This window comes from Odontesthes bonariensis, chromosome 1 (assembly GCF_027942865.1).
Source record: "Odontesthes bonariensis isolate fOdoBon6 chromosome 1, fOdoBon6.hap1, whole genome shotgun sequence".
Classification (NCBI taxonomy): domain Eukaryota; kingdom Metazoa; phylum Chordata; class Actinopteri; order Atheriniformes; family Atherinopsidae; genus Odontesthes; species Odontesthes bonariensis.
The window spans coordinates 21,406,668-21,420,218 of record NC_134506.1 but is presented as its reverse complement, the minus strand read 5'-3'; positions in this window follow the sequence as shown (position 1 = coordinate 21,420,218).

The following is a 13,551-nucleotide window of genomic DNA, read 5'->3' as shown; positions in this document are numbered from 1 at the left end:
TCCAAGAGTATTCTTTCGCCCTTATTCCTCAAGTAATGACTAGTTGAATTGTAAGGAGGGTTTCCTGGGCAGCCATTCTGTTGTCATCAGGACCAAGAGTCAAAATAAAGGAGGCTGGAATCAATAAGACTGGAAGCAGGAGTCTTTAGTAGAGAATATTCTTTAATACGGTGTACACCGGGTCATACAGCTCGCATGCATCAGAGGTAAGACCTTGAACAAAGAAGCCAGGTCCTATTTTTACTCTAAGGTACGCTCTAAACGAGACGTCTGTCTTTGGGTGTTATTTTCTTCATATGGTTTCTGTAAGGACAGTCCAGACATACTGGTAACAGGTTGACATGTCATATGTTTCCTCTGAACCCACTGGTACCTTATATCACAAGACTGACCTTTCCAAGGTCCTGCAGCATCAGTCAGGTCTGACTTCTCCCAAAACTATCATTGAATATTTAATACTGAAACTTATTGATCTATCAGTTTATTGGTTTTGCAGTTAATTGAATATCTAATCGCTTCCATTGCACAGTAATTATTTGAACCCCAATACTTGCTCAGCAAGTTGTAAAGTAATTTGTACCATGTTACATTACAGGGAGAAAATATGCTAAGACACCATTTTTAATCTCATGTTAGTTTTTCATTATGACTCTGTACTTAGAAACAAGAAAGAGCCCTAACAGAGAGAGGCGAATGCTGAAGAATCACATGTAAAAGCTTTGAGCAGAAGGAAAAACGTATAGATCTCTTTTTATGTAATTCATTTTCCACTGTCATCATCATGATCAAAATATCTTTACACTTCTGAAAATGAGATAAAAAAATGGAATCTTTACCATCATAGGATCATATTTTCACTAAGTATGTCTGAACCACTTCACAACAAATATAATACGGAACAAACACAAATGTGAATGTGAAGTACAGTTCATGATAATCAAGCATAGGTTTTCTAGTGTACAACAGAAGCATGATCAAATTTGACATCCTCTCATCTCTGTCCCCTTTGGTCATTGCGAAATTAGGTTTTTTTGCTTTCTAAACTGAAGACTGCATTAAAATGTTGTGGTCTCCACTGTCGTATTTAATCTCTTGTCTCCAGGATTGTCTTTGCGACTAAGTGATACTTTTATCTCCATGGCACAGGTACTATGATGTGCAGGATATGGCTCATGCAACAACTTCTGTCTGGACATTTGTAGACTTGACTACATGTTTCTTAACATACTGGAGTACTGTTAGTTATTCATCCATGAAATCATCACAGAAATTATGTTGAGATCCAAGAAGCTGCATTTAAAGCTCGACTGATGATCAACAGCAGCAACAGAGTGGAAAAGCAATAAACAAAGATTGGATCAGTCCGCTCAATAATTACTCCTTACCTGATAGTAAGGAGTAATTATTCGGTCAAGTATTAATATTCAGTTATTCATTTAAAGTGTAATTGCTTTGCAAATTACTTTGATGTAAAAAGCAGTTGAACAACTTGTCATGTTATCTTTTTATTATGCCCCTTAATAGAATTAATTCTTACCTTCAGATAAAATTCTGTATGTTATTACCTCTGTGTAGGTAATCATGGAAACTTTTTAAGATGAAATATTTTTCATTTAAATATCCTAAGCGGTGCTGTCAAGTTAACATGTTTTTAATATGTTAATACACCCTCTATCTCCATTAAAAATTATTGCTGATAACCCAGGGTAATATATAATTGGATTCCTGGTCCCCAGCTTTTCTAGCCAATGCTGCATATTCTATTTTATTTTATTTAACCCTTATTTAACCAGGTAAGTCGGTTGAGAACCAATTCTCATTTGTAACGACGACCTGGCCAAAAGGCAGCAGCAAAGGGAAAATTATGCAAATAACAATCATGATATATTTTCATAAAACAATTAAAAACGCCGACCATTCTTACACCCAATATATGCATTACATTCAACAAAGAAATCCAATACAGTGCGATATATACAGTATTCTTGAGTTTTTCCAACCATCCGTTTTCCATACTTATTTATGGTTGTGAGCAGGGCCGCTGACAGGTTTGGACAAAATTCTCTGAATGGGCCCCCCCCCCCCCCCCCCCCCGTAGCAACCCACCCACACCTACCTCTACTTTCCAAGTCTCTCATTTATTGCGGATAAACCATAAGGATTATTTACCACTTTGCCTGGATATGGATATGGACTGAGTGGAGTTATAGCTTTCAAAATCCTACCACAATAAAACTCACGCTATTTTATTCATTTAGAGCACATAAACTGCACATTTCATCAACCATTTTTCACTTGACCAAGGGAATCATGTTAAGGGTACTTTTATTTATCGCCAGACCCGCGTGTATGTCCGCTGAACTTTCTGAGAATGTTCGGGGAACAAGGCGGAGCCCATTCATCTGGCGAGTGTCAAGTTAAATCAGTCGAAACGAAAGTTACAGGCTACCCCAAAACGTCCCGTTTATAACCCATTCGTTACATTCAACTCTATCTAAATGGCAATTTCACACGTTGCCATGTCTATACTGGCTTATTTTAAACAAAATAAGGTTAAACCAGAGCCACGTTACACTGGCTGTCATTCAGCTGACCGGGGATGATTCTCAAATCAATTCAGCCTGATTGGCGTGCGTGCCTGAAACATTTGGACATATTTGCGGACTAATTTGCATATTCCTTTTTTTTTTTTTTTTTTTGGGCCCCCCCCCCATTCCTGGGCCCGGGACAAAATACCCGTTTGTCCCCCCCTATCGGCGGCCCTGGTTGTGAGGGCGGGGCTATATAAGCTGTTATAGGGTGAGAGGTGGGATAAACTCTGAACAACAACCATGCACCCTCACTCCCACAGTCAATTTAAACAAATTAACCTAGCACGCATATTTTTGGACTGTGGGAGGAAACTGGAGTACTCAAAAAGCATGTACTGGGAGAACATGCAAAGTGCAAACAGGGAGGACCCAGCCAGAAAGCAAAATGGAAGCTTTCTTGCTGTGGGCCAGCAGTGCTAACCACCACACCGTGCAGCTCCAATTAAATTTTCGCTGGCCTCAATAATAATAATGAAGAGAAGAAATCACTCTATTATCTTCAATAATTAATTTAAATGATACTTTATTAATCTCAAAATGGATATTATATTGCTGCAGTACAAATTGTTGTTATAGATATGTTATTGTTATAGAAATGAGAGAGAGTTTTGGTTTAAATCTTCAGAGACCATTAATGACTTAGGGTGTTTTGTAGCTTGGCAACAACTTAAATGCATTTGATATATTCACAAAGGTATCAGTCTGTGGCCATTTTCTCAACGCAGACTGACACGCGTGCTTTCCTCCAGAGATCTAACGACACACAGGCTACGTGATACCGCTATGAGTTGATCAAATACTGATTCTTTTTAAAGTTAGTTTGAGCCGGTTAGAGCTGCAAGGGGCTGACAACAACCATAAAGAACAAAGAAGCACGGGTACAAAGCTCAGACAACAGCTGCACTAGACAGTCTTACTTATTTAACACTTAGTTTTACTCCATCACAAAGCAGATCTGTGTCCCCATTTGAACTGTGTTTTCTACAGCAAAGCAATGCTAACGGCACAAAAAAACAGCGGTAGACAGCTTAAGATTGTCCCACATATTTAAGAGACTGCCTTCAAGTGACTCTACAGAATTCTGTGTTTAGCTCTATGGCTGAGAGCTTCTGCAGTACTGGCAGATAACAGAGGTGAACTAGGTGAAACTCAAAACCAACAGTTCAACAACATGGGTGCAGAGACACCTTTTCACAGTAAAATGTTGAGGATTACACCATCTGTTTTACCATTACCCATCTACAAGCACCAACATTTATTTTCCTTTACAATTACCTCTCAGTCTACAGTCTTTGTATGTCCATATAGTCTGAAAGCTGATTAGAGAAGCGTTAGAGTCAACCCTACAGCCATGTCTCAGTAAAAAGAATATTGCCTTCCTGATATTCTGCTGCATCCTTGTCAGGGCTCCAAGCTTATCACATTTCCCATGACAATCAAGGGAAGAAATGGTTTAAGCTTTTTTCTGCTTTCTTTTACATTTTGTTTGTGTTCTACATCCTAAACATTTTCTCTTCGTCTCATCTGGAATTGTAATTCCAGGCATTACTTTGACTTTGAAAAGCTCAGCTGCTGCTACCAAATGCAAATACCTCTCCTGTTGGCATGGTTAGGCATCATAACAGATGTTAGAAAGTGCCAGAGTTACCAGCAGAAATCATTCCAGCAGGAAGTGTCCAAATCAACGTGGAAAGATGTTGAAGAAAATCAGCACTGACAAAAAGTTGAGTAGAAAATCTCAAGAAGATACAAAGAGTGACACAACATGTCAGGAGCTACTTTGTTACAGTACAGCCAACAATATAATGAGCAAAGACAGCAAAAAAACTAAGATTGAGGTCGCCAGGCCGAACTTCTTGCTCTTGGAAGATCTAGCAATGTATTGATGTTTTGAACATAGCGCACAGCCTCTCTCCTTCTTTGTATCTTGTATTTCCTGCTCATAAGATCATTGGACCTTATGCAAGAACCGTTCGTACGCACATTTGCGTTTGTTCTTAAATCGTCCGTACGAGTGATTTAAGAGAAATTGCACATTCACCAATCTTTTCGTATTTTACGTTTTCTTTCAGGTACGAACAGAATTCACGAGTGATCCAGACCTTTCGTAGGAGTTTCGTAAAATAGTCCGCTGTTATTCCAATCAAGTTTGGATTGTTTATTTAATTACTTTGAAGCAAACATACATAAATATATACATTATACCCCATAATGATGCTGAAATTATTCTGTTTGACTTAAATTACGCACTAATTGAAGGTTAATTTGACTCTGTATATATCAAGGTTAATGGGAAGTGTAACCAGCGGCTGATTTTCTACTTTGGGATGCCTTAGCGCGTCAGGCTCTTGGAAGAGACCGTGTAGAGACAAACAAATGGCTGACATCGCGATTAAGACTGCCAAGGACTGTGCTGCTACAAATATGCAGCTTGCTAGAGCCACAACTCCAGAGAGAAACACGCCGATCAAACCCAATTCCACCACACGCCCAGGTCCTCACCACCCTTGGATTTTTGGCCACTGGAACCTTTCAGAGGGAGATTGGAGACAGATCGGAGGTGTCCCAGTCCTCTGTGAGTCGTGCGCTCCCCTTGGTCATCAAAGCTCTCATCAGTTTATCACCCATGGTATATCAAATTCCCATACACCGCTGTTCAACAAGTACAAATTAAGAGGGACTTTCATGCCTTGGCTGGACTGCCAATCATAATCGGAGCAATGCACACATATACGCATCAAAGCACCCGTGCCTCTGTCGTGGAGCCACTGAGCTGAAGGCCAGGTGGGTGTGTTTCCATACAGCGGGGGCAAACTGCTCTATAGCCCAGGGTAGACATGCCAGATTTGCACAATATTGCCATGAACGAGGGTCTCCACCTGAACCAGCACAGGCAGACCACAAGGTGTGGTGCCAGAAGACCCCCCTCATGGACCACCCCATCAAAGAGCCATCATGATGAGGCAACAACTGATTGCAGGCTTTAGTTGCAGTCATTGAGCGCCTGGCCATGGCTAGACATTTTAGTTTTTTAAGCCATTTTCATATCAAACCATTTCTTCTTTATTTCGGTGACATGACGAACTACAGGTGACAATAAACAGCACTCGTAATTGCTTCCCATTTATTCTCTTTAGCATGTCCCGTAATTCCACTGCTGACACTGCTAAAAATGACAGATTTTCCTTTTTGGATCTCTGAAAGCAGAACTTCAATCTCAGAGCCCCTAAAGTTGTTCTTTTTGCGCCTTGACGCCATTCTCATGACTCAACACAACACTTCCTGGCACAGGAGAGAGGAAGCACAGCCTTATATGGTATCATTTTGGGGGTGGAGTATGCAAATTTACTATCCTCGTGCACGTGCAATTATATACGCACAGGTGGGATTCATCATTTACGCAGGTCGTTTACACACTTTTTCCGAAGATAAGAGCGTTTGTTGAATCTGACGTGGCGTGTTCGTACGAGACCTTCGTACGAAAAAAGTAAGAGAAATTTAGAATAAAAATACGAAAAGGTATTTGTCATGTTTCAATGGCGGAGGGGAGGAAGGAGGACCCAGGTGCAGATGCGGAGCAAGAGCCAACAAGCAAAAATGAATTGAAACTATTTATTTTTAAAACAATGCCAGAAAAACACTAGGAGTAAATACTGAGGAGGGAGATTGGTGAATGAGTGCAGCTGATGGGGAAAACACAGGTGAAGGAAGTGAAGCTGATGGCAGGGCAGTAGAAAGACTGAGGTGGCATAGCATAGCAAAAACTAAAAACAAGACCTGAACCTAAAACTTAACAAAACTAAGACATGAAAGACTAAAACGTGGGAAAACTAAGAACTAAAACAGAAACTAAAAACGTTGCAAAAACCCACAGACATGACAGATTAAATGTTGCAGTACAGATTTGTAAAGTGTTGTACATGATTACAATGACACATTTGTCTGTTTCTCATCACATATTTACTGCTCGAAAGTCCCCAGGCTTTCTTTGCTCAGAAAACACTCATGTATACAATAATGCCCCCCTGTGCATTTACAGAAATGTATTCTTGCACCAAAAAGGAGACAGATACAAAGTGGCTGCATCCGTAAGGTAGCTGACTTTAATCCCTATACGAAGTACAACATTCCTGAGCGCTTCTGCTCTATGCCTTCATGTTAAATTCATGTTACAGCACTGAGCTCCGGCCAGTGTTCACCGATTTTCTGTGTTGGCTCTGACTCTTAGTTGGTGAGCAATTCCCCTGAAGGTGGTAATGATTTAACAAGAGGCCTCAATTAAACACCAAGACAGTGCTGCTCACACAAATAGTGAGTTTAATTCAAGCTAATATCAAGATTAACCTAGATATGCATACATCCTCATGTACAAGCACAAACACAATAAGTAATCCAAAAAAGACATTGTGGATGTTTTGTGTGTAGCTTGCATATATGCATATTCATTTGCTTTGACCAAATATAACTGACCTAATGTATTTTCTGCTACCTAGACTGTCATTTGTAAAGCTTCTTACACAATTACTATATTTAATATTGGGTAGATATCTGATAAATGTGTGTTTTTAATTATATTCTTTTGTGATAGTCTCCTAATCTGTCATTTAAAACATATCCACAAGATCCTTGATGATTAGGTTGGGCTTTCATTTTTTTTCCTCCCATCCAAATTATTGCTTAAAAAAAAGAAAAGCTTCAGTCCTTCTGAATTAATCAAAAGGTATTCATTCTGTTTTTCATCTGCTGAAGCCACGCTGAAACATTTTAATGCTGAAGCAGAACAAAGCAAAATCTGGGCAAATTACTTCTCTGAGCCTTCTTGAATTTGTAGCACTTGTGCAGGTTGACTACACATGGTTGCAGTATGTGTTACTTGAGATTTTCCTTTGGCGTCAGATCATTGCTCTTCATGTCTCTCTTGAACACACTGAGAAAAAAAGAGATCTCTTGCATTTTAATTTTTCAACCCGAATATAATGCTGTAAGCAAACATCTACATGGAGAAATAAGCCTATTAAGATTATAAGTGCACTTACGCATTCCAAATAGAAAATTTGACGTTACAAATGTGATATTATGAGACAGCTGCAACGATACAAGCGTAAAAACCTGCGCATATCGCAGTCATTGAATTGAAAAAAATTACACATGTAGCCTTGAACCTCTGAAAACGTGATGATGAATCCCTTTTTTTTTCAACTTCTGGCTGATAAATCATCATACTGCACTAGCAAAGTATCCTGCTTGTGAAAAATGCATGCATGAATAACTAATTAATGAGGCATTCTTGCAACATTTACATATTCATAAAGGTGTGTAATTCTCATACGCATGAGAAAACTCAGTGATAGCTTTGAGAGAATAACACATATTCTGAGAAATAGACCTTTTATTTTGTTAAATTCCTCAAAAAGCTGAGGGAGCAGATGCTTTTAAAAAATAACATTACACATTTATTCTTCCCCACAGAAATGCAGTCAAATGCTTTGGAAGATAAATGCACTGAGGAGATGCAATGATGTGAAACAGTATACAGAATTACATTTTCTGAAATATCGTCCCATGTGGATTTTCAAAAGTTCATTTAGCAACCCAGTGTTCCTAACAACTGTGCTCAGAAAATCTGATGGATTTGCATCAACAGAAATACATTTTCAGTGTCATCTCACTGTATTAAGGAGATTTTTGGCTCGTGCTTGTCAAAATAATTGATGGCATGTATACTTTTGTTTCCCTATTTTTAAATAAATCTATTCACTGCACATTTTCAAAGGTTACATGATGCATTTAAATTCTAAGAGCGTTGTCTCTACATGTACAATAACATTCACGCACAGTCATGCTAGTTTCTATAGTTTTCAGCGCTATCTTAAAATCATCATTGTTCACTTTTTTCAGTATTGTTCAGAACAATCAATAGCTCTTCCACGATGTGAGCCTTTTGGAGACAAACAATTTCAGTGAAGCTGGTCCAAAATGTTTGGCTGAAGTCTGCGCCTGTCCCTCTTCTAAGAGGGCCTCTCCATTGTTTCAACCCTCTCACAAGGGCTTTGTGAATGCGCTCCTGAATATGGGTCAAAAAGCACAAATAACATTCAGATGGTTTCTAGGCTTTCCTCCCAGCTATGCACCAAAGAATGACAAGTCCAACAAAACCATGTTGAGTTTTTCACCCTATGCAATTGTCTTTTCACATTAACTCCAAGCTGGGCCTTTTCAGGAAGGCCAGAGTTGTGTCAGGCCTACTCGGACACAGACCAACTCCAGCAGCAGGCTTGGACTGTTCAAAATACCATGCAGAGTCTGATTCACTCCTTTATCCCAGTACAAAAATGGCTCTTGGATGCATTGTACAAAATATCAAAAGAGAGAGAACACAAAGTATCAAGTAAGAATGGTCGCTGTGGTCCAATGGACACATTCATTCCCAAGTGAAATCCTTAGTCGACTGTGGTTTGTTTTAGTTAAGCACAGGAAGTAGAATATTCATTCCCAAGGTCTCAAATTTCAGAGAAAAAAAGAACTTTACATATAACTGAACAAAGTATTTAGCATCAACAAGCCTATTTAAAAAAAGGTGGAGAATGTGTAGTCAATTTTAAATGGTCTTCAGTATCATTTAAAAAAAAGTGATAGATTAACATTTTCGCAGAGCATAATTGATATGGAAAGATTTCCAGATTGCAGAACAAAGGGCAGTTTCATTGAAAAGTTAATTGAAGATTCAGTCAAGCAAACAACAAGGATGGCATTTCAAGATACTTAAGTTTGAGTTTAACCTTGCTGGACTTTTGGAAGGCACTTCTGAGCATCAGGCGCAGGCTTTTGGCAGCTGCACAGGGAGCCTGGTGGGTCAGCCCTTCTCTGCGAGCTGCTACTCCACACTAATCTATTTTAAACCATCTGTGAAATTAGCAAGATTTCCTAAGTCCTTCACCTCTAAGGATTAAAACATAGCTAAGGGTGTGGGGTGTTCTTACATACTGTTCTTGTATACATGTTTGATGACTCTTGAGATCAATTCTAACATGTTTCTTTCCACCTGTGCTTGAAATACATATGAGGTGGGATGAAATATTATATCTAGATCAGCTGGGATCACAGGGACAGGTATTGACTAAATATTTTATTCATTTCAATTTTAAGTTAAATCTAAACATCAGAAAAATGGAACATAGGTGTTACATGTTTGTACATCTAGTAACATGAGGGTGACCAAGTCTCAGCTGTTAAAGAGACATACCTAGCCATGCAGTACCTCTGCACAATGAAGCCATGAGTCAACTCTAATGAGAAAATCAGATAAATAGCAGCTGTTCTTGGGGAAATGGTGCTGTCTGACGGATTCACTGGGTGCAATGACTGTAGCATTGAGAGGATCCAAATGAGTAAAATATTGTTCCAAGTGCTCCTCACTGCTTCCCTTCCCTCCGGTGTTTAGTCATCAGAGTTGTGAAATAGCAGCCCTGCCGCTACACGACAGCATTGCAGTATTAATTATTTTGTGCTGTTCACACATACGCATCTTTGTACAACAGTGACAGTTCATCTGGAGAGGCCACTTACAAACAGCGGTATTACAAACCATGGCTCACCAGACGCATGATTATTCCTGAAACAGTTTTTTTTGTTTTGTTTTAAATACACAACGCAAAGCAGAAACAGTTAAAAGAAGACTCCAAAAAGAAAATGAGACATTACAGATTCAGTAGAGTTTAGAATGTTGCACACTGTCTTGTACCATAATGCAAAGACATATACCACAGCACAGAGTTTTTCTCCATACCATTAGTTGTCATGCAGGCTTGGAAAATTACTATAAGATTTATTGTGCAAAGGTATATGTCTAGTTTTCCATCTACTGCTGGAGCACGCTAACACAGGCATCTATTACAGACACTGCCGTTAAACTATATCCCCCCTGTGCTTTCTGGAAGGGAGAGAGCAGCACAGTGGGGAAAGGCATTTAAACAATTCCTCCAGATTTTTGAAAAAAACAACATTACAGAAAGCATTTTTTGTTTATTTAATTGTTTTTTCTGTACTGTAGACGAATAAGCTAACAGAGAGCTAGCAAAATATACATGTATTGATATGGTTCATTGGTTTAAAAGTTATTTGAAATGTTTTGAGGGAAGCAGAATGTAAAACTCTGATGATTATCACAATGATAATGAGCATTAGATGGCAGAGATCCAGAGAAGAATGATGGGCATAGTCTGGGTTTACAACTCTCAAGATGACCTCTGGCTCTGGCACACACATCTGTCTCAATAAGCACAGATACTCACACACTGAGCTCTCTGAATGCCTGCTTTGACGAGGTCGAGAAGCCTCAGAACGTGTGGATTTGCAGGTTGTTCTTAAAACCAAAGCACAGTAATTGAGTGAGTGAATGTTGTCTGTTGCATGCAGATGGAAGAATCAAGGTGACCTTAAAGTTAGATTTGAAAGTGACCAGAAACTGTTTCTGCTGTGCCACAGTTTTGTTTTGTTTTTTATTTCATTTTTCTATGCATGTGCGTCTTACATATCTGCTGCACATTGTCGTGTTACTACTAACTTGGCAGCCACACATAATCTACTGTATACCACTTTGGTAAAATAGAATTACTAAAGTTATTGAATTTTATGATACCAGTGGTTGAACTGTATTAGAATTTATTTGAAAAGCAACAGTATACCCAAGTTACACTCAAACTCATTGGCAGTCCCTTTGCCTGGTGCTTTTAAGCAAACATTTGAAAATAAATAACTTCATCTTCAATTCCAGGAATTAGACCTTACCCATGTACAATACACATACAATAAACACGTACAATAAACAACAAAATCTCAAAGCAATTAATATGAAATAATTAAAAATAATAGGACAAGACCTGACTGACTAATTGTGGTATAGGCACGAATGTGAGTTTTTATCTTTTTTTTTACTGTTCATCTGTTAGGGAAGTTAGAAGTCCTCTCACATTCTGCCGCTCATGGCAAATCTGCTAGATTTACTTGTTTGCTTTGTTCAGGTTAGCGGTGTAGCCACTGCAAGTCAGTAAGGCAAGCTGCTAATTGGTGGGCAGGCCACTAGCTAACAAGGTTAGCCTCGAGAATCAGACTGAGGGTGTGTTCAGAGACGTATTAGCACTGCAATGAAAAAGTAACCCACTGGTTTATGTCTGTTTGACCACAGCTGAACGTATGTAAAGGCACTGGCGAAAGAACTGCTCAGATTTTTTTCTCTGTTAGAAGTGGTAATACTGTAGTTTAAAATGTTTGATTACAAATTAAAGCCTCACTTTCGAAACCTAAACTTAAGCAAAAGCATTTTAGGATTAACAGCAAAAGTAAAAAAGGATTCATTACACACACAAATGGGTTCTGTCATGTTCTATACTTTATGTTCTGTGTTAAATTGAGTCATCATGAATGAACATGCTGTCAACATTTAAATGTGTGTCTTGAGATTAAATTAAATTAAAAAAAAAAAATTCTATCTATGCCATAGGGAAATTATGTTAAGCTGATTTAGAGTCGTTTTACATGCTTGTGACAGTATACAGACTGCTCATTTAAGTTATTTTGATTTTTTATGATTTATAGACATATGTAGTTACAGTATTTTTCTCTGAAATACAGAAGAGTTAAGGAAGAAACTAGCATTGAGTTAAAGTACTGAAAAGTACAACTTAACTTAGAATTCTACTTAAGTACAGTACTGTTGTGCTAATTTACATTCCTTACCATGTAGATGGATATTACAGATAAGTTAATGTACATTGGATAAGTGTACCATTTACCTTACAGCTGTTTTTGCCTTGACACATTATATAAACGGCTATAGTAATATAAACCACTGTGGAGTGCTTTGTTTTCTGATAAGCTTTCAAACTCATGGGACTACCACTGAAACTGGCTTTCCTGGATCACACCATCTTTTGGCATACGCCCGAAAAAGCATTTGTGTAGAATGTTTTTCACTGCTGAAATGGGTAAAATCTGAAGGCAGCACCTTGTTCTTTTGACAGAGTACAGTGATATCACCATAAAGTTTACTAAAAGTATCAAGTAACCCTGGCTGATGCAGTGATAAATATATATGTATAAATACACATATTTTGATACATTTTTATTTAGACTATTTGAGAAGCAAAGAAACAGTAATCACATGTATCAATAGGCTAAACAATTTTAGGTGGGTTCAATGTAAAGTTACATGTTTAAGAACGAAAATGATATTTAAGAATAAAAGGCATCAAGAGTAATTTATCACCTTGTGAAATCAAGTTTGATGCTGAAACTAAGGACCATTTTGTATTCAAGAAAATGATGAAAGACAAGAACCCTGTGAGGTGTATTAACTTGCAGATTTTTTCATTTTGTTTTTATTGTGCAGTCTGATGTCTGTTGTTGGCTAAAATCTCTTAATACTTCACCCTCTGTTTTCTTACTCTGCAGACTACAGAAAAAATACTTCCTCCGCAATGTAAATAATTACTCCAAACTTAAAACAAAATGTCTCTTTAATTGTAAGTGTCAACAGCAGTACAAAAGATGGAGTGATGTGAGAAGCTTTCTGCAACACAATTTTTGTCTCTTTTACAGAAAAGAAGGAGATTCTTGAGGTAAATGAGCTAAAACAGGCAGTTATTCAGCCTACTGCATTTATACAGTGGGCGAGACACAGAAAACGCAGTCATAAGATGTCTCAAGTGATCCTGTGGGGATAATTTAATAATTTACAGTATACACATTGCTTTGGTGCCAGGTTACACCCACATGTGTCAATCATTGGTTTGTTTTTACTTGATATAGTGTATTAATACTACCAAAGGTGTGGAGAGGGCTCTCCGCACACACCAATGTAAAATTGTTCACCTTAAGTTTACCTCACGTCAATACTGCACATGGAAACCAAAGACTTGCTGGTATACACTTTTAAGCCAAGCAAAACAAAACAAACAAAAAC